The 23,949-nt window shown below is 46.8% G+C and overlaps 9 non-coding genes and 2 pseudogenes across 9 annotated transcripts; all 11 read left to right on the forward strand.

Annotated features, from left to right (window-relative positions):
* The first annotated feature begins 13,615 nt into the window (after positions 1 to 13,615).
* LOC134950583 (U1 spliceosomal RNA) lies at positions 13,616 to 13,779 on the forward strand. The gene has a single exon (XR_010183478.1). It is a non-coding gene; the product is annotated as a U1 spliceosomal RNA (small nuclear RNA).
* A 152-nt stretch (positions 13,780 to 13,931) lies between these two features.
* Positions 13,932 to 14,094, forward strand: LOC134952251 (U1 spliceosomal RNA). The gene has a single exon (XR_010184816.1). It is a non-coding gene; the product is annotated as a U1 spliceosomal RNA (small nuclear RNA).
* Positions 14,095 to 14,768: 674 nt separating this feature from the next.
* On the forward strand, positions 14,769 to 14,932 carry LOC134951905 (U1 spliceosomal RNA). Its single transcript, XR_010184558.1, has one exon. It is a non-coding gene; the product is annotated as a U1 spliceosomal RNA (small nuclear RNA).
* Positions 14,933 to 15,084: 152 nt separating this feature from the next.
* LOC134952302 (U1 spliceosomal RNA) lies at positions 15,085 to 15,247 on the forward strand. Its single transcript, XR_010184858.1, has one exon. It is a non-coding gene; the product is annotated as a U1 spliceosomal RNA (small nuclear RNA).
* A 671-nt stretch (positions 15,248 to 15,918) lies between these two features.
* Positions 15,919 to 16,082, forward strand: LOC134951111 (U1 spliceosomal RNA). The gene has a single exon (XR_010183910.1). It is a non-coding gene; the product is annotated as a U1 spliceosomal RNA (small nuclear RNA).
* Positions 16,083 to 16,234: 152 nt separating this feature from the next.
* On the forward strand, positions 16,235 to 16,397 carry LOC134952625 (U1 spliceosomal RNA). Its single transcript, XR_010185110.1, has one exon. It is a non-coding gene; the product is annotated as a U1 spliceosomal RNA (small nuclear RNA).
* Positions 16,398 to 17,068: 671 nt separating this feature from the next.
* Positions 17,069 to 17,223, forward strand: LOC134953155 (U1 spliceosomal RNA; annotated as a pseudogene).
* A 145-nt stretch (positions 17,224 to 17,368) lies between these two features.
* On the forward strand, positions 17,369 to 17,510 carry LOC134953351 (U1 spliceosomal RNA; annotated as a pseudogene).
* Positions 17,511 to 18,205: 695 nt separating this feature from the next.
* LOC134951417 (U1 spliceosomal RNA) lies at positions 18,206 to 18,369 on the forward strand. The gene has a single exon (XR_010184162.1). It is a non-coding gene; the product is annotated as a U1 spliceosomal RNA (small nuclear RNA).
* A 152-nt stretch (positions 18,370 to 18,521) lies between these two features.
* On the forward strand, positions 18,522 to 18,682 carry LOC134952123 (U1 spliceosomal RNA). Its single transcript, XR_010184727.1, has one exon. It is a non-coding gene; the product is annotated as a U1 spliceosomal RNA (small nuclear RNA).
* A 673-nt stretch (positions 18,683 to 19,355) lies between these two features.
* Positions 19,356 to 19,519, forward strand: LOC134950910 (U1 spliceosomal RNA). Its single transcript, XR_010183745.1, has one exon. It is a non-coding gene; the product is annotated as a U1 spliceosomal RNA (small nuclear RNA).
* The last annotated feature ends 4,430 nt before the right edge of the window (positions 19,520 to 23,949 follow it).

Raw genomic sequence — 23,949 nt, forward strand, 5'->3', positions numbered from 1 at the left:
TATCTATCTATCACAAACATATATGATTCATACATATATCACACACACATACATGATACATACATGAGAAAGACCTGGGATGGTGATGAGGCCCGGGCCCCCTGCTGATGTTGCGTTGAGGAAGGCAGTGTTCCAGGGCGGATGCCAGTCGGGGAGAGCGCCGCGCAGCCCGGGAAAAATACTGCTGAGGAGCTACATCTGGAAGAGCCCCAGGGAGGGAGAGTGTCACATGCCCCATCCTGCGCGGCACACTCTGCAGGCCTGCACATGGGAAGGGAGGTCTCTGGCCACACATACTCACCCTGCTGCTGAAGCCCCGCTGCTGTCCCTATCAGCGCTCTCCAGCGGGGAGCGGGGCCAGGATGAACCTCAACCTGTGAGAACTATCTTCATGATCAAGAGATCTCATATGCAAGATAAGTATGTGTTGGGAAAGGGCTGGGGAGGGCTGCTGCTCGGGCACACCCTCGTCAAGTTAAGGAGATTTAACTGAGGAAGCACAAGGGAACTCTCGTCTGGGGACAACAACTGCAGGGAGACCACATCTTTTCAGATGAACATGGGAGGGCGGAAGGCTGCCTAATACTGAAGCACCCTCAGACATTAAACCATATGCAACAACTATTGCAAGCATTCCTGGGGGAAGGTCTGCAGCAGACGGATTTGCATTCGGTGATGTCATCCAAGCAGTGGGCCAAAGTTGGCTGGAACCCTCATCTGTATATGAAAAGAGAAAAGGGGCATGCGGGGCATGGCGGTCTTTTGCGGCGCTTGGATAACCCCAAGTTTGCATTAAACACCCCCACCCTCCTTCGGTGTGGGGCTCATGTTGGCCATGCCCAAGCCCCTGAAGCATTCAAGCTGATTTCTTGCAGCAGCTGGGCACTGTAACAGCTTCAGAGCTGCTCTACAAGACAAGTAAAAGGGTGTGGGCCCTGCAGCACCACCGGTAGTTTGCATACACACATATATAGGACAGCATCTCTTATATGCCCCAGGGTCAATAAAATAGTATCCTTGTCTAGGCTATCCATCCCCTCAGATAAGGCATTTGTCCATGCCGCTACAGCACTACACACCCAGGTCGACGCAATTGCCGGTCTGAGTAAGGTACCTGAATGTGTATAAATGGACTTCAGGGTAATCTCCTGTTTGCGGTCAGCACACTCTTTGAGGGTAGCCGTATCCTGGGACGGGAGGGCTACCTTCTTGGATAAGCGTGTTAATGCTTTGTCCACCCTAGGGGAGGATTCCCATCGTAACCTATCCGTTGATGGGAAAGGATACGCCATAAGAATCCTTTTGGAAATCTGCAGTCTTTTATCTGGAGATTTCCAAGCTTTTTCACATAACTCGTTCAGCTCGTGTGAGGGGGGAAAGGTTACCTCAGGCTTCTTTCCCTTGTACATATGTACCCTCTTGTCAGCGACAGGGGGTTACTCTGTTATGTGCAAAACATTTTTTATTGCCATAATCATAAATCGAATGGATTTTGCCAATTTTGGCTGTAACTTTGCATCATCGTAATCGACACTGGAGTCAGAATCCGTGTCGGTATCTGTGTCAACAAACTGGGATAGTGGGCGCTTATGAGACTCTGACAGTCCCTGCAACATAGGATCAGGCATGGGTTGAGACCCTGACTGTCCCAAAGCTTCTGCCTTGTCTAATCTTTTGTGCAATGAGTTTACACTAGCATTTAAAACATTCCACATATCCATCCAATCAGCTGTCGGCGGAGACACCATATTCATTTGCTCCCGCTCCTCTCTAATATAGCCTTCTTCCTCAGACATGTCGACACACGTGTACCGACACACCACACACACAGGGAATGCTTTTTCTGAAGACAGTTTCCCCACAAGGCCCTTTGGAGAGACAGAGAGGGAGTATGCCAGCACACACCCCAGCGCTATATAACCCAGGAATAAAACAGTAACTTAATGATTGCCCAGTAGTGCTGTTGTATGTAATTTGCAAATTATGTGCCCCCCCCCCTCTTTTCAACCCTCTTGTCTAACGTGGTATAAGCAGGGTAGAGTCCGGGGAGCTTCCTCTCAGCGGTGCTGTGGAGAAAAAATGGCGCTGGTGAGTGCTGAGGGAGAAGCCCCGCCCCCTTGGAGGCGGGCTTCTGTCCCGCTTAAACTGTAAAATTGGTGGGGGCTCATACATATATACAGTGCCCAGCTGTATATATGTTATATTTTTGCGAAAGAGGTTTATATTGCTGCCCAGGGCGCCCCCCCTGCGCCCTGCACCCTTACAGTGACCGGAGTATGTGAGGTGTATGGGAGCAAAGGCACACAGCTGCAGTGCTGTGCGTTACCTCAGTGAAGATCATGAAGTCTTCTGCCGCCTCTGAAGTCTTCTTTTCTTCTCATACTCACCCGGCTTCTATCTTCCGGCTCTGCGAGGGGGACGGAGGCGCGGCTCTGGGACGGACGGCGAGGGTGAGATCCTGCGTACCAATCCCTCTGGAGCTAATGGTGTCCAGTAGCCTAAGAAGCAGGACCTTGCAACTCAGAGAGTAGGGCTGCTTCTCTCCCCTCAGTCCCTCGATGAGGGAGTCTGTTGCCAGCAGTGCTCCCTGAAAATTAAAAACCTAACAAAATACTTTCTGTCAGAAAGCTCAGGAGAGCTCCTGAAAAGCACCCAGTCTCCACTGGGCACAGTATCAAACTGAGGTCTGGAGGAGGGGCATAGAGGGAGGAGCCAGTGCACCCCCAGAACTAAAGTCTTTCTTAAAGTGCCCATGTCTACTGTGGAGCCAGTCTATCCCCATGGTCCTTACAGAGTCCCCAGCATCCTCTAGGACTTTAGAGAAAATAGGATTTTAATACCTACTGGTAAATCCTTTTCTCTTAGTCCGTAGAGGATGCTGGGCACCCGTCCCAGTGCGTACTGTGTCTGCAGTTATTAAATGGCCCTTAACTCCAGAACATTTATGTGGAGACAACTTTCCTGACTTGACCATCTTCCTTGGATGTTTTCCCCCTGTGTGACTGCTCCCCAGCCTCGGAGGGTTGCATCCGTGGTCCCTAGGATCCCGTCCTGGATCCCAAACCATCGCCCCTCTAGGTGGTGAGAACTGTGCAGCCACCAATGGAGTGAGATTCTGGTCTTGGAAGACAGGATTATCCTCCGGTGCATGTGTAGGTGGGATCCGGACCACTTGTCCAACAGGTCCCACTGGAACACTCTGGCATGGAGCCTGCCAAACTGAATGGCCTCGTAGGCCGCAACCATCTTCCCCAGCAACCGAATGCATTGATGGATTAACACTCTTGCTGGTTTCAGAATTTGTTTGACCAGACTCTGGATCTCCAGAGCCATTCCACTAGAAGAAAACCTCTTCTGTGTCCAGTATCACTCCCAAAAACAACAACCGCGTCATTAGGACCAACTGCGATTTTGGCAAGTTTAGGAGCCAACCATGTTGTTAAAGAACTGTCAGGGAGAGTAGATGTTTTGCACCAACTGGTACCTGGGTCTCGTCTTTATCAGGAGATCATCCAAGTACGGGATAATTGTGACTCCTTGCTTGCGAAGGAGAACCATCATTTCCGCCATCACCCTGGTGAAAATCCTCGGAGCCGTGGACAGACCAAACGGCAACGTCTGAAATTGGTAATGACAATCCTGAATTGCAAACCTCAGGTAGCTTGATGCAGTGGCTAAATGGGAACATGTAAGTAGGCATCCTTTATGTCTACCAAAACCAGGAAATCTCCTTTATCCCTCGGACTGCAGATCACTACCCTGAGAGATTCCATCTTGAAATTGAATTTCTTTAGGTAGAAATTAAGGGATTTCAGATTTAAGATTGGTCTGACTGAGCCGTCCGGCTTCGGGACCACTAAGAGGCTTGAATAAAAACCTTCTCCCTGCTGACTAAGGCTGATTTGAACAATCGGTGAGGGGGAACTTCTTGAAACCCCAGTTTGTACCCTTGGGACACTATTTGTAAAACCCACGAGTCCAGGTCCGAATGAATCCAGAACTGACTGAAGAGTTTTAGACGTGCCCCCCAGTGGCGGAACTAGCGAGCAGTGGGCCCATGTGCGACAAAATGGCTTGGGCCCCCCCCCCATCCCTTCCCATCCAAGTCCACCCCCTCACCCCTGGAGAGGATCTGGTGAGGGGGGCCTGCTCAGGGAAGTGGATACCTAGCAACAGTGCCGTAACTAGACATTTTAGCAGTGTGTGCAAGAAACGGCATTGGAGCCCCACCCCTGCATGCAAAACAGGGGCAGTGCGCGCCGTAGGCGCGCGCAAAAAAACATAGTGGCGTGGCTTCGTGGTTAAGGGGTGTGGCCACAAAATAATACCAATTCATAAAACGGTGCACAGTAGTCTCCATTATTCAAATTACGCCGCACAGTAGCACCACTACACCAGGTAGAGACCCTTTTACACCTTACGGCGGACAGATTCCTCTTTTTACACATTACAGCAGACAGCGTCCTCTTTTTACACATTACAGCAGACAGCGTCCCCTTTTTACACATTACGGCAGACAGCATCCCCCTTTTTTACACAACGGCAGACAGCGTGCCCTTGTTACACATAGCGGCAGACAGCGTACATTTTTTTCACATAACGGCAGACAGCCTGCCCTTGTTAAACATAGCGGCAGACAGCGTACACTTTTTACACATAACGGCAGACAGCCTGCCCTTGTTAAACATAGCGGCAGACAGCGTACACTTTTTTCACATAACAGCAGTCAGCCTGCCCTTGTTACACATAATGGAAGACATCGTACACTTTTTACACATTACAGCAGACAGCTTGCCCTTGTTACACATTACAGCAGACAGCTTGCCCTTGTTACACATTATGGCAGACAGCGTGCCCTTGTTACACATTACGGCAGACAGCATCCCCCTTGTTACACATTATGGCAGGCAGATTCCCCCTTGTTACACATTACGGCAAGCAGATTCCCCCTTTTTACACATTGCGGCAAGCAGCTTCCCCCTTTTTACACATTGCGGCAAGCAGCTTCCCCCTTTTTACACATTGCGGCAGGCAGATTCCCCCTTTTTACACATTGCGGCAGGCAGTCCCCCTTTTTACACATAGCTGCAGGCAGATTCCCCCTTTTTACACATAGCGGCAGGCAGATTCCCCCTTTTTACACATTGCGGCAGGCAGTCCCCCTTTTTACACATAGCTGCAGGCAGATTCCCCCTTTTAACACATAGCTGCAGGCAGATTTCCCCCTTTTACACATAGCTGCAGGCAGATTCCCCCTTTTTACACATAGCGGCAGGCAGATTCCCCCTTTATACACATAGCGGCAGGCAGATTCCCCCTTTTTACACATAGCGGCAGGCAGATTCCCCCTTTTTACACATAGCGGCAGGCAGTCCCAACAAAGAAAGAAAGAGAAGAAAGAAAGAAAGAAAGAAAGAAAGAAAGAAAGAAAGAAAGAAAGAAAGAAAGAAAGAAAGAAAGAAAGAAAGAAAGAAAGAAAGAAAGAAAGAAAGAAGAATTATACTTACCCTCTCCGCTGGCTCAGGCTCCTCGTGCAGCTTGACGATTCCCGGGCAGTAGAGAAGGAGGAGGAGGGAGGTGGAGGAGGGAGCCGCAGCAGCGCTGTGTTATTGGTGGAGGCGCTGCTGCTGCTGCCCCTCTGCTTCACCATAGGCTGTTCTCGGAAGACAGCCTATAGTGAAGCAGAGGGGCAGCAGCAGCAGCGCCTCCACCAGTAACAAAGCGCTGCTGCGGCTCCTTCCTTCACCTCCCTCCTCCTCCTCCTCCCCCCCGTGCCGCTGCTCCTCTCATCTCCAAGCGACCCTCCTCCCTCTTCGTGTGTTACAGAGGCGGCAGCGTGTCTGGTGCTGCGGCTGCTGCCCGTAGTGCCCTGGCCTGATCTGTTCGTTACGACGGGCGGCGGGAGTCGCAGGACGCAGGCCCGACGGGAGCGCTGGTGTGCGGCTGCGGCATGATACAATGAGTCATTGTGACTCATTGTAATGCCGGCGGCTGTGGGCCCTTGAGTGCGGCGGGGCCCCAGTGCAATGCACTGCCTGCCCTGCCAGTAGTTCCGCCCCTGGTGCCCCCCACTGGTGTGGGCTCCTGCAAGAGAGCCCCAGCGTCATGCAGTGGATTTGGCAGAAGCAGAGGACTCTGCTCCTGCGATCTTGAAGAGGCTTCTTGGAGTCAGCATCAGCATTCCCTTGGTGAATCCACAATGCCCTCCTATCCGAGACTGCCATGAAATTGGCCCGTGAGCACTTGTGCCCGGTGTAGGATTTTTAAATATGTGTAGTTTACTGTATGCAAGGGTTTAAAACCTTTTAGGAACTGAGATCTAAGGTGTATTACATGTAGTTTAAAAAAAACAAAAAAGGTTTATTTTATGGCAGTAGTTTCCAAACTGGGGTTCTTGCACTGGTAGCAAAGTTTGGTGGTCCAGGACCAATTAAAATTATTTATACTTTATTAAATTGGCAAAACCATTCCCTCACAACATAACTGAACCTGAGGATGACATGCTATAAACACAATTTACTTAATTTTATATTTTTTTCTGAATTTCTCAATAAAAAAAACTTTGGCCTAGGGGTGCCGTGAAACAAATTTTGATACTATTTATTTATATAGTGCTCTTTCTCCAACAGGACTCAAGGCGCTTGAGATATGGCTTCTGGAACTGAACACAGGATTCTAAATGTGGCTGTACCAAGGTCCTATGCAGTGGCATTACAGATTGAGTATCCCTTATCCAAAATGCTTGGGACCAGAGGAATTTTGGATATCGGATTTTTCTGTATTTTGGAATAATTGCATACCATAACGAGATATTATGGTGATGGGACCTAAATCTAAGCACAGAATGCATTTATGTTTCATATATACCATATACACACAGCCTGAAGGTCATTTTAGCCAATATTTTTTATAACTTTGTGCATTAAACAAAGTGTGTGTACATTCACAGAATTCATTTATGTGTCATATACACCTTATACACACAGTCTGAAGTTCATTTAATACAATATTTTTAATAACTTTGAGTATTAAACAAAGTTTGTGTACACTGAGCCATCAAAAAACAAAGGTTTCACTATCTCAGTCTCACTCAAAAAAGTCCGTATTTCGGAATATTCCGTATTTCGGAATATTTGGATATGGGATACTCAACCTGTATTACTTTTTTCTGCTACTGGTTCTTTACCTATGCAAACAAGCATCTGACTTGCCTTTCCTATTGCTTTGTTACATTGCTCACCTGAAATAGTAATACTTAGATAGCTTTCCTCTTGCCATTATAATGCCCTTAATATTATAGTTAGCCTTTGTATTTTTGAGACGTGTATGATTTTGCATTTTTTGGCATTAAATGTTGCCATGTTCTTGACCATTCCTCTAGTCCTGGGGCGGAACTGCCAGAGACAACGGAGTCAGTTGCCGCCGGGCTCCAGCCCTAAAGGGGCTTCCTCCATTGCCCTCCGGCTGTTACATGCCCTTCCTACTAAATAGACAAAGGCGCTACCAGCAGGGTCTCGCAGTTTGTACATTCCATGCCGTAACACCCTTCTTTCCACCTTTTTCAAGACCCAGCCCAGCAGCCTCGCCGCTGCCACCACCGCTAGCTGCAGCACTGCAAGCGGTGGGGTGCCCCTGCTTCTTCTCACACCACAGATAGCTGGGCAGCACTGCAACTGCCTGCCTGATTGCTCCGCCCCCTTCTGGCTCCCAAGCACCTCTGCTGCCCAGTGATCCAGGAGCCTGCTGCTAGGAAGAAGTGGCCGAGCTTCAGCAAGCGAGTCTGGACACTGGCGGAGGAAGCCATGATAACCAGATAATGGGGAGTGGAGAGCCAGTTCCAAGGTAATACTTTATACAGCTGGTTGAGATCCTGGTCGGTGGATATGGATTCCAAGAGAACCCTGGAGGTGCTTCCTTTCAAGGGAGACACTCTCTTTGGAGAAGACCTCAATAAGATTGTAGCTGATCTGGCTACTGCTAAAACAGCTTGCCTACCTAGTATGACTCCTACCACGCAGAAGGCTAAAAGTACTTTCCCTTGGCCCTTTCATCCTCAAGGTAAAGCGTACCCAAGGTCAGGCATACCCAAAGCAAGCTCATGCTTCCAGACCTGCCAAGCCCAGACTGAAGCAAGCCTGGGCTGCCCATCAGCCTGCTTCCAAAACGGACAAGCCTGCCGCATGACGGTGCAGGCCTCCCTCTGGGGGATCCCAGGGTGGGGGGCCCGACTTCTAGGTTTGGCATAATTCTAAGCTAGAGAATTCTGTTTGGAGCTCACCTTGTACTTTGTGAAGAAATAATCAGCATTGTGGCTGAGCAGATACATGTAGTGTGTGGCTGCAAACTGCATGGATCTGCTGCGTTGTAATGCTGATACTTTTTTTTTCAAAGTACCAATAGCTTCATATAATGTTCACAATTTTTATGCAGGATCAAATAGCTCAATAGGTAGGGTGTTTGATTAGAATTCAACAGGTTATAGGTTTGAATCCTGGGTATGGTAGTTTGAGATGTGTTATTTAATAAAGTATGTTGTTCTAACTGCCGGCATCCTATCACCTGGGATATCATACTAAATAAATGGAGTTGATCAATTTTTTTTAATTTTTTTTTTAAACTAGGGACAATTTCCAGATACTTTTCTTTATAACTGAGATTGCCCACTGGAACTTCACATCAGTTGACAACTATGCATGAGTGGGCAGTGCTTGCTCTGGATCTGCCCACCCATTTATGTGCCGTCATAAAAGAAAGCACAACTGACAGTTATCCTGGGCGTACACTACACAATTATCTGTCAGGCTATCTATCCAGTCTGGATGGATGGAATGAAAATCTGGTAATGTATAGGAGCAAATGTCAATTAACCATTTGCTCCCAAACACTAGAAAAGTGGTCAAAAATGGTCATTACACAAATTGGTTAAACCCAAAATTTAACCAATTTGTTTAGGGGACCATTTTTGTCCATTTTCTAGTGCTTGAGAGTAAATCGTTGATGGTCATTTGCTCACATAGATAACCGGATTTCTATTCCAACCAGCCAGTGTTGGAGATATGGTCTGCCAGAATGCATAATGCATACCAGAGCCATAACTAGACTTTTTGGTGCCCTGTGACAGATAATTATATGCCCCCCCCCCCCCCCCCTCCTCCTCCCCATTTTTGCAATATGGACAAAAGGCGCATGCCTTGTGGGGAAGGGGCATAACAAGATTGGTCTCAGAGAAAGCACATGAGATATGAAGATATATCTAGTATACTTGACACTCAATGGTTTGTGGTATTGCCGGGGTGCCCTCCTTAAATGCATATATAGTCACACATGGCGTGTTTGTGCAAATGGCATATCAGCAGTCAGCACTAACTGGTGACATGCCATTTGTACAAGTAAACCATGTGTGACTAATATATAAACATACTTTATTAAATAACACCTCAAACTATCATACCCAGGATTCAAACCTATAACCTGTTGAATTCTAATCAAATACCCTACCCATTGAGCTACTTGATCCTGCATCTATTCTAACCTCCAAAAACAGATTCAGTTGCATTTTCCAGCGTGTTTTGTTTGCGCCTTTGCAAATGTCTTACATCGACAAACTTATTTAGTACTATTTTGCAAATAGGGTTACATTGTCGCAACATTGTGTTCCCTAATTGCTTGATTTTTTTAAATGCAACAATTGATAAAGACACCTGATAATTGCTCTGTGGAGTCTTATTTTGTGTCTACTTCTTATCTACATTTAATTCCCTACCTCTAATCAAGGCATTTTTAAATGCTGGGGGCTGCCAGGACGTGAGGCCTACTTAGACTTTAGATCTGAATTTGAATGTACTTGTGAACTAACTTAATTTCCTACTTCTAAATTCATTCCTAAATTCACTACTTATATTAATCCTGTAGTTGGGCATTTTGAGCCTTCAATTGTGGGCATTGTTTTGTGTCCAGACCAGCAGCTGGTGGTGTGCATTTTGCTGGAAAGGCATCGAAGACCTCCGATATGCTGCATCTCCTGATGTGTGTCTCCCTCAAGTGGCTGTCAGCAAATGCATGCTAGACACCCCATTCCAAGCTGATTGTGACATCACGGAACATGCATCATAGAACAGGCATGCTAGAATATGGGTCTTCAACCTGCGACCCTCCAGCTGCTGTGGAACTACATATACCAGCATGCCCTGCCTCAGTTTTAGCATACCTTAATAGCAAAACTGTGGCAGGGCATGCTGGGATGTGTAGTTTCACAGCAGCTGGAGGGCCACAGGATGAAGACCCATGTGCTAGAGCCAAGCCGCAGGTACATTGAATGCTAGCAAGCTGAATGTTTAAATCATTTTTGTTCCGCAGCATTCCAATGCGGAAGATTCCATGGAACCAGAGATTATTCCATTGAGAAGGACATGCTGCCTGGATGACTGCACTGTGCAAATTAAATCACGGAGGCAGTTGGCTTGTGGGTGGCTCTGGTGACTGGGTGGTTGGGTGGGCGGTGTGTCGGAGGTGGAGCACATGCAAATGAATGTGTATCATCCAGCTAGTGAGAGTGAAAACTCATGCAGGAGTGTGCCTGCTTGTCAGTGGGTTATGCACCTTGCCAGGCGTCAAATCTACATGGAGCAGCTGGAGGGGACAAGAGCAGGTTTGCAAAATATAGATAGAAGAGCATATATGCTGGCGCATTCTCCATGATTGTGTCAGCTTATGTTTTGGTGCACTGCACTTTCCTTCACTAAGTTTTAGCCATTTTGGTTAAACGCAAGTGTAGTTGCTTCTCGCCCTTTTGGCTGTGATCTTGTATCGTGGTTGAAGAGTCTTCTGGAGGGATTGTTTTCTTCATTGGCGAGAGACTGAAGATATTCCAGGATGGAAGGCTTGGGAACACTATCCGTTTTTCAGTTGTGGAAGAGTTGAAAGACCGGATTGGACTACATTCTATAGTAAAGGATATCTTTGTATTTATTAATCCTCCCTTTATATGTGTCTGTCTTTCAATAAAGCTTCGGGCTTGTGATTCCTTCACCCTCTTACACTCCACACCCATAGCCTTATTAACTGTTGTATTATTGTATTGTTTAAATGTATAGTGCAGTTCATGATTTATAGTGTAGGCTGGCCTGTGCTGTAGTTCTTGAACTGTACTATACCGACAGCATTTGTATTGTGTTTTGGCTGTGCTGCAACACGGTACTTATGTGTGTAATGTTTATGTATGTTTTTTTGCTTCTTTATGTCAATAAAGACTGCTTTTTCAATCCAATATCTGAAAACAATCAATGTTTATCTTTGATGGCAATAGAAGTGGTATGATATTTGCTGCTTTTGAAAGGCAATATCTGATATGTCCCCTATCTGGGAACCATATATTAAATGGCTTTTCAGAAAAGGGAGATGGGAGAAGAGCTTTCAGTACTTGTAGGACCAATGCTCATTTCCTATTCTAGCCTCCAAAAACAGATTCAGTTGCATTTTCCAGCGTGTTTTGGATGCGCCTTTGCAAATGTCTTACATCGACAAACTTATTTAGTACTATTTTGCAAATAGGGTTACATTGTTGCAACATTGTGTTCCCTAATTGCTTGATTTTTAAATGCAACAATTGATAAAGACACCTGATAACTGCTCTGTGGAGTCTTATTTTGTGTCTACTTCTTATCTACATTTAATTCTCTACCTCTAATCAAGGCATTTTTAAATGCTGGGGGCTGCCAGGACGTGAGGCCTACCTAGACTTTAGATCTGAATTTGAATGTACAAAGGGAGATGGTAGAAGAGCTTTCAGTACTTGTAGGACCGATGCACATTTCCTATTCTAGCCTCCAAAAACAGATTCAGTTGCATTTTCCAGCGTGTTTTGGATGCGCCTTTGCAAATGTCTTACATCGACAAACTTATTTAGTACTATTTTGCAAATAGGGTTACATTGTTGCAACATTGTGTTCCCTAATTGCTTGATTTTTTAAATGCAACAATTGATAAAGACACCTGATAACTGCTCTGTGGAGTCTTATTTTGTGTCTACTTTTTATCTACATTTAATTCTCTACCTCTAATCAAGGCATTTTTAAGTGCTGGGGGCTGCCAGGACGTGAGGCCTACCTAGACTTTAGATCTGAATTTGAATGTACTTGTGAACTAACTTAATTTCCTACTTCTAAATTCATTCCTAAATTCACTACTTACATGAATCCTGTAGTTGGGCATTTTGGGACTTCGATTGTGGGCATTGTTTTGTGTCCAGACCAGCAGCAGGTTGTGTGCATTTGCTGGAAAGGCATCGAAGACCTCCGATATGCTGCATCTCCTGATGTGTGTCTCCCTCAAGTGGCTGTCAGCAAATGCCTGCTAGACACCCCATTCCAAGCTGATTGTGACATCACGGTACATGCATCATAGAACAGGCATGCTAGAACATGGGTCTTCAACCTGCGACCCTCCAGCTGCTGTGGAACTACACATCCCAGCATGCCCTGCCTCAGTTTTAGCATACCTTAATAGCAAAACTGTGGCAGGGCATGCTGGGATGTGTAGTTTCACAGCAGCTGGAGGGCCACAGGATGAAGACCCATGTGCTAAAGCCAAGCCGCAGGTACATTGAATGCTAGCAAGCTGAATATTTAAATCCTTTTTATTCCGCAGCATTCCAATGTGGAAGATTCCATGGAACCAGAGATCCTTCCATTGAGAAGGACATGCTGCCTGGATGACTACACTGTGCAAATTAAATCACGGAGCCAGTTGGCTTGTGGGTGGCTCTGGTCACTGGGTGGTTGGGTGGGTGGTGTGTCAGAGGTGGAGCACATGCAAATGATTGTGTATCATCCAGCTAGTGAGAGAGAAAACTCATGCAGGAGTGTGCCTGCTTGTCAGTGGGTTATGCACCTTTCCAGACGTCAAATCTACATGGAGCAGCTGGAGAGGACAAGAGCAGGTTTGCAAAATATAGACAGAAGAGCTCTCCAGCCTAGTTTGCTGTCTGTTTCCACTTCTCTTTTCTTGAGCCGCTCCCTTCTATGCCCTTGCGCACTATCCTGACTTCTCCCATCTGCTTACTTTGTGCCTTCCAACGCACAATGCGAACTACAGGTAGTGCTGCAGGGCCCACACCCTTTTACTTGCCATACAGAGCAGCTCTGGAGCTGTTACAGTGCCCAGCTTCTGCAAGAAATCAGCTTGAATGCTTCAGGGGCTGGGGCATAGCCAACATGAGCCCCACACCGAAGGAGGGTGGAGGTGTTTAATGCGAACTAGGGGTCATCCAAGCGCCGCAAAAGGCCGCCATGCCCTGCACGCCCCTTTTCTCTTTTCATATGCAGACGAGGGTTGAAGCCAACTTTGACCCACTGCTTGGATGACATCACCATATGCAAATCCATCTGCTGCAGGCCTTCCCCCAGGAATGCTTGCACTAGTTGTTGCATTTGGTTTGTTGTTTGGGGGTGCTTCAGTATTAGACAGCCTTCTGCCCTCCCATGTTCATCTGAAAATATGTGTTCTCCCTGCAGTTGTTGTCCCCAGATGAGAGTTCCCTTGTGCTGCCTCAGTTGAATCTTCTTAACTTGACAGAGATGTGCCTGAGCAGCGGCCCTCCCCAGCCCTATCCCAAATCATACTTATTTTGCATAGGAGATACCATGGTCATGAAGATTGTTCTCCCAGGGTGAGGTTCATTCATTGCATTCTGGGTATGCTGACCCCTGTGATTTCCCCAAATGTGGGAAACTTGACTGCATTATTTGTGGTAGTGGGGGACTGTGTTTGTGCTTTCCTCTGGTCAGCTCTGGTAAAAGTCAGATTTCTTTGTCTCAGATCTTCCTCTAGCCTTGTTCTTCTTTCGAGAGTTCCCTTGTGCTGCCTCAGTTGGATCTCCTTCACTTGACAGGGGGGTGCCCAAGCAGCGACCCTCCCCAGCTCTAGCCCAACTCCTACTTACCTGCCAGGTGAGATACTATGATCATGAAGGTGCTTCTCCCAGGGCAAGGCTCACCCATTGCACTCTGGGTGTGCTGCCCCTGTGATTTCCCCAAATGTGGGAAACTTGACTGCATAATTTGTGTTTCCACTGGTCGGCTTTCATATAATTCAGATCTCTTTGTCTCAGGTCTCTCTCCAGCCTAGTTTGCAGTCTGTTTCCACTTCTTTTTTTTTGAGCCCCTCCCTTCTATACCCTTGTGCACTATCCTGATTTATCCTCCTGTCTGCTTACTTTGTGCCTTCCAATGCACAATGCAAACTACAGGTAGTGCTGCAGGGCCCACAAACTTTTACTTGCATTACAGAGCAGCTCTGGAGCTGTTACAGTGCCAAGCTGCTGCAAGAAATCAGCTTGAATGCTTCAGGGGCTGGGGCATTGCCAACATGAGCCCCACACCGAAGGAGGGTGGGGGTGTTTAATGCGAACTAAGGGTCATCCAAGCGCCGCAAAAGGCCGCCATTCCCTGCATACCCCTTTTCTCTTTTCATATGCAGATGAGGGTTCCAGCCAACTTTGGCCCACTGCTTGGATGACATCACTGTATGCAAATCCGTCTTCTGCAGACCTTCCCCCAGGAATGCTTGTACTAGTTGTTGCATTTGGTTTGTTGTTTGGGGGTGCTTCAGTATTAGGCAGCCTTCTGCCCTCCCATGTTCATCTGAAAATATGTGTTCTCCCTGCAGTTGTTGTCCCCAGATGAGAGTTCCCTTGTGCTGCCTCAGTTGAATCTCCTTAACTTGACAGAGATGTGCCTGAGCAGCGGCCCTCCCCAGCCCTATCCCAAATCATACTTATTTTGCATAGGAGATATCATGGTAATGAAGACTGTTATCCCAGGGTGAGGTTCATTCATTGCATTCTGGGTATGCTGACCCCTGTGATTTCCCCAAATGTGGGAAACTCGACTTCATTATTTGTGGTAGTGGGGGACTGTGTTTGTGCTTTCCTCTGGTCAGCTCTGGTAAAAGTCAGATTTATTTGTCTCAGATCTTCCTCTAGCTTTGTTCTTCTTTCGAGAGTTCTCTTGTGCTGACTCAGTTGGATCTCCTTCACTTGACAGGGAAGTGCCCGAGCAGCGACCCTACCCAGCTCTAGCCCAACTCCTACTTACCTGCCAGGTGAGATACTATGATCATGAAGGTGCTTCTCCCAGGGCAAGGCTCACCCATTGCACTCTGGGTGTGCTGCTCTTGCGATTTCCCCAAATGTGGGAAACTTGACTGCATAATTTGTGTTTCCCCTGGTCGGCTCTCGTATAATTCAGATCTCTTTGTCTCAGGTCTCTCTCCAGCCTAGTTTGCTGTCTGTTTCCACTTCTCTTTTCTTGAGCCGCTCCCTTCTATGCCCTTGCGCACTATCCTGACTTCTCCCGTCTGCTTACTTTGTGCCTTCCACCGCACAATGCAAACTACAGGTAGTGCTGCAGGGCCCACGCCCTTTTACATGCTTTACAGAGCAGCTCTGGAGCTGTTACAGTGCCCAGCTGCTGCAAGAAATCAGCTTGAATGCTTCAGGGGCTGGGGCATAGCCAACATGAGCCCCACACCGAAGGAGGGTGGAGGTGTTTAATGTGAATTAGGGGTCATCCAAGCGCCGCAAAAGGCCGCCATGCCCTGCACATCCCTTTTTTCTTTTCATATGCAGACGAGGGTTGAAGCCAACTTTGACCCACTGCTTGGATGACATCACCATATGCAAATCCATCTGCTGCAGGCCTTCCCCCAGGAATGCTTGCACTAGTTGTTGCATTTGGTTTGTTGTTTGGGGGTGCTTCAGTATTAGGCAGCCTTCTGCCCTCCCATGTTCATCTGAAAATATGTGTTCTCCCTGCAGTTGTTGTCCCCAGATGAGAGTTCCCTTGTGCTGCCTCAGTTGAATCTCCTTTACTTGACAGAGATGTGCCTGAGCAGCGGCCCTCCCCAGCTCTATCCCAAATCATACTTATTTTGCATAGGAGATACCATGGTCATGAAGATTGTTCTCCCAGGTTGAGGTTCATTCATTGCATTCTGGGTATGCTGACCCCTGTGATTTCCCCAAATGTGGGAAACTTGACTGCATTATTTGTGGTAGTGGGGGACTGTGTTTGTGCTTTCCTCTGGTCAGCTCTGGTAAAAGTCAGATTTCTTTGTCTCAGATCTTCCTCTAGCCTTGTTCTTCTTTCGAGAGTTCCCTTGTGCTGCCTCAGTTGGATCTCCTTCACTTGACAGGGGGGTGCCCGAGCTGCGACCCTCCCCAGCTCTAGCCCAACTCCTACTTACCTGCCAGGTGAGATACTATGATCATGTAGGTGCTTCTCCCAGGGCAAGGCTCACCCATTGCACTCTGGGTGTGCTGCCCCTGTGATTTCCCCAAATGTGGGAAACTTGACTGCATATTTTGTGTTTCCCCTGGTCGGCTCTCGTATAATTCAGGTCTCTTTGTCTCAGGTCTCTCTCCAGCCTAGTTTGCTGTCTGTTTCCACTTCTCTTTTCTTGAGCCGCTCACTTCTATGCCCTTGCGCACTATTCTGACCTCTCCTGTCTGCTTACTTTGTGCCTTCCAACGCACAATGCAAACTACAGGTAGTGCTGCAGGGCCCACACCCTTTTACATGCTTTACAGAGCAGCTCTGGAGCTGTTACAGTGCCCAGCTGCTGCAAGAAATCAGCTTGAATGCTTCAGGGGCTGGGGCATAGCCATCATGAGCCCCACACCGAAGGAGGGTGGAGGTGTTTAATGCGAACTAGGGGTCATCCAAGCACTGCAAAAGGCCGCCATGCCCTGCATGCCAATTTTATCTTTTCATATGCAGACGAGGGTTGAAGCCAACTTTGACCCACTGCTTGGATGACATCACCATATGCAAATCCATCTGCTGCAGGCCTTCCCCCAGGAATGCTTGCACTAGTTTTTGCATTTGGTTTGTTGTTTGGGGGTGCTTCAGTATTAAGCAGCCTTCTGCCCTCCCATGTTCATCTGAAAATATGTGTTCTCCCTGCAGTTGTTGTCCCCAGATGAGAGTTCCCTTGTGCTGCCTCAGTTGAATCTCCTTTACTTGACAGAGATGTGCCTGAGCAGCGGCCCTCCCCAGCCCTATCCCAAATCATACTTATTGTGCATAGGCGATACCATGGTCATGAAGATTGTTCTCTCAGGGTGAGGTTCATTCATTGCATTCTGGGTATGCTGACCCCTGTGATTTCCCTAAATGTGGGAAACTCGACTGCATTATTTGTGGTAGTGCTTTCCTCTGGTCAGCTCTTGTAAAAGTCAGATTTCTTTGTCTCAAATTTTCCTCTAGCCTTGTTCTTCTTTCGAGAGTTCCCTTGTGCTGCCTCAGTTGGATCTCCTTCACTTGACAGGGGGGTGCCCGAGCAGCGACCCTCCCCAGCTCTAGCCCAACTCCTACTTACCTGCCAGGTGAGATACTATGATCATGAAGTTGCTTCTCCCTGGGCAAGGATCACCCATTGCACTCTGGGTGTGCTGCCCCTGTGATTTCCCCAAATGTGGGAAACTTGACTGCGTAATTTGTGTTTCCCCTGGTCGGCTCTCATATAATTCAGATCTCTTTGTCTCAGGTCTCTCTCCAGCCTAGTTTACTGTCTGTTTCCACTTCTTTTTTCTTGAGCCCCTCCCTTCTATACCCTTGTGCACTATCCTGACTTCTCCTCCCGTCTGCTTACTTTGTGCCTTACAATGCACAATGCAAACTACAGGTAGTGCAGCAGGGCCCACACCCTTTTACTTGCCTTACAGAGCAGCTCTGGAGCTGTTACAGTGCCCAGCTGCTGCAAGAAATCAGCTTGAATGCTTCAGGGGCTGGGGCATGGCCAACATGAGCCCCACACAGAAGGAGGGTGGGGGTATTTAATGCGAACTAGGGGTCATCCAAGCGCCGCAAAAGGCCGCCATGCCCTGCACATCCCTTTTTTCTTTTCATATGCAGATGAGGGTTCCAGCCAACTTTGGCCCACTGCTTGGATGACATCACCGTATGCAAATCCGTCTTCTGCAGACCTTCCCCCAGGAATGCTTGTACTAGTTGTTGCATTTGGTTTGTTGTTTGGGGGTGCTTCAGTATTAGGCAGCCTTCTGCCCTCCCATGTTCATCTGAAAATATGTGTTCTCCCTGCAGTTGTTGTCCCCAGATGAGAGTTCCCTTGTGCTGCCTCAGTTGAATCTCCTTTACTTGACAGAGATGTGCCTGAGCAGCGGCCCTCCCCAGCCCTATCCCAAATCATACTTATTTTGCATAGGAGATACCATGGTCATGAAGATTGTTCTCCCAGGGTGAGGTTCATTCATTGCATTCTGGGTATGCTGACCCCTGTGATTTCCCCAAATGTGGGAAACTTGACTGCATTATTTGTGGTAGTGAGTGACTGTGTTTGTGCTTTCCTCTGGTCAGCTCTGGTAAAAGTCAGATTTCTTTGTCTCAGATCTTCCTCTAGCCTTGTTCTTCTTTCGAGAGTTTCCTTGTGCTGCCTCAGTTGGATCTCCTTCACTTGAGAAGGGGGTGCCCGAGCAGCGACCCTCCCCAGCTCTAGCCCAACTCCTACTTACCTGCCAGGTGAGATACTATGATCATGAAGGTGCTTCTCCCAGGGCAAGGCTCACCCATTGCACTCTGGGTGTGCTGCTCCTGCGATTTCCCCAAATGTGGGAAACTTGACTGCATAATTTGTGTTCCCCTGGTCGGCTCTCGTATAATTCAGATCTCTTTGTCTCAGGTCTCTCTCCAGCCTAGTTTGCTGTCTGTTTCCACTTCTCTTTTCTTGAGCCCCTCCCTTCTATGCCCTTGCGCACTATCCTGACTTCTCCCGTCTGCTTACTTTTTGCCTTCCAACGCACAATGCGAACTACAGGTAGTGCTGCAGGTCCCACACCCTTTTATTTGCCTTACAGAGCAGCTCTGGAGCTGTTACAGTGCCCAGCTGCTGCAAGAAATCAGCTTGAATGCTTCAGGGGCTGGGGCATAGCCAACATGAGCCCCACACCGAAGGAGGGTGGAGGTGTTTAATGCGAGCTAGGGGTCATCCAAGCGCCGCAAAAGGCTGCCATGCCCTGCACGCCCCTTTTCTCTTTTCATATGCAGACGAGGGTTGAAGCCAACTTTGACCCACTGCTTGGATGACATCACCATATGCAAATCCATCTGCTGCAGGCCTTCCCCCAGGAATGCTTGCACTAGTTGTTGCATTTTGTTTGTTGTTTGGGGGGTGCTTCAGTATTAGGTAGCCTTCTGCCCTCCCATGTTCATCTGAAAATATGTGTTCTCCCTGCAGTTGTTGTCCCCAGATGAGAGTTCCCTTGTGCTGCCTCAGTTGAATCTCCTTTACTTGACAGAGATGTGCATGAGCAGCGGCCCTCCCCAGCCCTATCCCAAATCATACTTATTTTGCATAGGAGATACCATGGTCATGAAGATTGTTCTCCCAGGGTGAGGTTCATTCATTGCATTCTGGGTATGCTGACCCCTGTGATTTCCACAAATGTGGGAAACTCGACTGCATTATTTGTGGTAGTGGGGGGCTGTGTTTGTGCTTTCCTCTGGACAGCTCTGGTAAAAGTCAGATTTCTTTGTCTCAGATCTTCCTCTAGCCTTGTTCTTCTTTCGAGAGTTCCCTTGTGCTGCCTCAGTTGGATCTCCTTCACTTGACAGGGGGCTGCCCGAGCAGCGACCCTCCCTAGCTCTAGCACATGTAAGTTTGTTTTTATTTTACTACATTGTGGTTTGTGGCTCTATACCATGTAATGCATGTCTTTTAACAGTAGTCAAGTCTTCCAATGTGCTTGTTAGTGAAACCCAATACATAGCTTTATTTTATTTTGTTTCTTCAAATATTGAATGCATATGTCTTATAACTTTTTTTTTCAATATATAAACATTTTTATTATAAGATTTTCAATGACACAAGTACATCCAAGTTGCAGATTATGGGTTGTGAAGGACAAATCAACCATATAAACAATTTAAGCAATTTAAATTGCATGCAGGTAGTAGAATATCAAACTCCTTGGATGAGAGTTGGTCGTAATAAACTAGGATAGAAAAGAATAAAGTAGAAAATAAGATTTTAAACCTACCGGTAAATCTTTTTCTCGTAGTCCGTAGAGGGTGTTGGGGACTCCGAAAGGACCATGGGGATAGACGGGCTCCGCAGGAGACATGGGCACTTTAAGAAAGACTTTAGTTCTGGGTGTGCACTGGCTCCTCCCTCTATGCGCCTCTATGCCACAGTTAGAGAAACTGTGCCCAGAGGAGACTGACAGTATGAGGAAAGGATTTTGTTAATCCAGGGCAAGATTTTTTGTTAATTAAAGTAATCCAAAACTGGGATTGATATGTTGGCTCTTTTATTTTTACTTACAGTACAATAACTTTTACCATTTTAATTTGTTTTAATAGTATATTGACAGTATTGTTTTCTTTCAAAAATCCACTTAATTTTCTTTACCCTATTATTAAAATGGTAATTGACAAAAAAGGGCCAAGGGAAAGTACTTTTAGCCTTCTGCGTGGTAGGAGTCATACTAGGTAGGCAAGTTGTTTTAGCAGTAGCCAGATCAGCTACAATCTTATTGAGGTCTTCTCCAAAGAGAGTGTCTCCCTTGAAAGGAAGCACCTCCAGGGTTTTCTTGGAATCCATATCCACCGACCAGGATCTCAACCAGCTGTATAAAGTATTACCTTGGAACTGGTGATATGCCATTTGCACAAGCAAGCCATGTGTGACTGTATATGCATTTAAGGAGGGCCCCCCGGCAATACCACAAACCATTGAGTGTCAAGTATACTAGATATATCTTCATATTTCATGTGCTTTCTCTGAGACCAATCTTGTTATGCCCCTTCCCCACGAGGCATGCGCCTTTTGTCCATATTGCAAAAATAGTGGGGGGGGGGGGGCATATAATTCTCTGTCACAGGGCACTAAAAAGTCTAGTTATGGCTCTGGTATGCATTATGTAATCTGGCAGACCTTCTCTCCAACACTGGCTGATTGGAATAGAAATCCGGTTATCTATTAGCATTGCAACTCAGCAGATCAATGCAGTGTGCAGCCACACACTCCATATATCTGCTCAGCCACAATGCTGATTATTTCTTCACAAAGTACAAGGTGAGCTCCAAATAGAATTCTCTAGCTTAGATTATACCTTTCTATGCAAGGGTAAATAGCTCAATTGTTTGACTGCAATGCCACAGGAAATGGTTTGGATCCAAGACAGTGTGACTGAATAATAAAGAAACCTTAAGATGAGTTCATGAATGTTGTATAAGTATTAGTGAGAGAAGGGGTCAGGAGCATGCTAGGCTGCAAAAAATAAGGTAGGCTGCAAGTGAAAGTAATGATCTCCTATATATTTTCCTAGATCTGTCACTCTGTGTGGCTAACTCTGGGGGAAGTCACAGCAATGGGCGGAGACGGCATCTGCAGGACGATACACCAGTGCCAGAAGCAGACCGTAACAAAGTGACAGATTAGGGAGAATATATAGGAGGTAGGGAGGTGGCCATGGTACATGGCTGACCAAGGGACACTAGCTCATGTACCCCTTTACCACTGAGGCTAGCCACCAAGGATGGACCTGTCACCAGTGCACATGCAATAACCTCTTCTGCTGCCCTCTTTGCAACTCAGATTGCCCAGTGCTCCCCTTCGCTAACAGTCCACAAAGTTTCCCCATCTCACGATCTGCCTCCTCACCGCCACTTTCATCTCTACAGCACACGCGCATATCATACAAGATCCCATCATGCGTACGTAGGTCTGAAATGCCAGAGGGAGGTTGGGGGGAGATTGGCATGCGCCAGCAACACCACACAGCTCACTGTGACCACAGTGGAGAGGCGCTGCAACAGGACAATACACCAACCTCGGAGCAAGGAACTGCGTCGGTCAGGAGGAGAACTATTTCAATAGCATAAAAAGGTTAGTGCGTCCCACCCTATGAACACCAGACTCATCAAGTCACTGTTGCCAGAGTCTCATACAATGACTCTGAACCTCTAAGCACACTATTTGACTGTCCACACCCTGCTGTGCCTATTACCCATCTCCTCCACCACCCTCAACACTGACCCAAACATCATTCACCCACAAAGATACAATAAAGGTAGTTTGGATAAATTAGCTAAATGAAATGGATTTAACCAATTTATCTAATTGACCATTTTTGGATGTTTTCCAGTGTTTGTGAGCAAATGGTCAATTGTCATTTGCTGCCACATATTAGCATAATTTTGTTTCAACTAGAAAAAAAAAATTGGACAGATAATCTAAGTGTAGATCCAGTTTAAAGGTCCGTATTCACGGCCCAATTTTGGGGAGTGATGTGTACTGAGCGTACGGGGGGTGGGGGGCGCTCATTTCACCCCCTGTGTAGGGCATTCTGTGTGTATCCAGCTTAACAGGTGTGAGCATCATACAACTACTGACTTGCGAGTAACTATACAGCAGCTCCATACCTTGTGACTTGAAGAAACACCAGTTAACCCTGGGAATGCTGCAGTCAAAGCAACAATTCCTCTTCTTACATTCCGCTGCACTTATTGTGGGGTAGCCGCAATCCCTTCTGCTGTACGGTTCCACATTACATTGTTTCTTGTCACTTCCTGTTGATGCAGTAAGGAAACATCCAGGAATTACAGCAGCTTAGTTTTTTTTTTTTTTTTTAACTGGTGCAATTTAGCTAAAACAGCTAACAGGAAATTTCCACTTAAATTGTATTTTCTAATCTTATCTGACCATGACTAAGAATAAAGGATACACAAGATAAACTCTTATAGATATGGACCTTATCCATGTTTAAGCTCCATCAAATCTGTAATCAATAGCACTACATGCTCCCACTCTACCACTGTACTGTATACTCTACCTGTGTTTTTAAGGTAAAAACACCATTTAACCCCAGTGACACTTGAATTAAAGCAGCAGCCTCTATAATAGCATTCTTTAGCATTAATCCCAGGAAATCTGCAATCTTCACGCTCTTTGATAGCCACGCTACATTGCTGTTTACTTGGATGGAGCAGAGAGCACAACATCAGGACATAGGAAATATTACAATGCATGATAAGAAAGGTGTGAGCTCTACAGCAAGGCCTCTAACCCTTTGCCAGTGCCAAATACATAGGGCTTAACTCAGATCTGATCACAGCAGCAAATTTATTAGCTAAAACCATGTACACTGCAGGGGGGGGGGGGGGTGTATAATATGTGCAGAGAGAGTTAGATTTTGGTGCGGTGTGTTCAAACTGAAATCTAAATTGCAGTGTAAAAACAAAACAGCCAGTATTTACCCTGCACACAAACAATATAACCCACCTAAATCTCTCTGCAAATGTTATATCTGCCCCCCCCCCCCCATCCCTGCAGTGCACATGGTTTTGCCCACTAGCTAACAAATTTGCTGCATCTGGGAATTACAGCATCTTAATATTTCTTTTTACAGAAGGTTCAGCAAATTAAATTATTTAGTGAAATACTGTAATCATAACAGTTACAGGGATATTGTAGGTAGAGATGAGCGGGTTCGGTTTCTCTGAATCCGAACCCGCCAGAACTTCATGTTTTTTTTCACGGGTCCGAGCGACTCGGATCTTCCCGCCTTGCTCGGTTAACCCGAGCGCGCCCGAACGTCATCATGACGCTGTCGGATTCTCGCGAGGCTCGGATTCTATCGCGAGACCCGGATTCTATATAAGGAGCCGCGCGTCGCCGCCATTTTCACACGTGCATTGAGATTGATAGGGAGAGGACGTGGCTGGCGTCCTCTCCATTTAGATTATAAGAGACTGAGAGAGATTTACTGGAGCTGACTAGGAGGAGTACTGTTACTGTAGAAGTGTAGAGACTGAGTGGAGAGAGTTTACTAGTGAGGACAGTGCAGTTTACTTTATAATCCGTTCTCTGCCTGAAAAAAGCGATACACAGCACACAGTGACTCAGTCACATACCATATCTGTGTGCACTGCT

This window comes from Pseudophryne corroboree, chromosome 8 (assembly GCF_028390025.1).
Source record: "Pseudophryne corroboree isolate aPseCor3 chromosome 8, aPseCor3.hap2, whole genome shotgun sequence".
Classification (NCBI taxonomy): Eukaryota; Metazoa; Chordata; class Amphibia; order Anura; family Myobatrachidae; genus Pseudophryne; species Pseudophryne corroboree.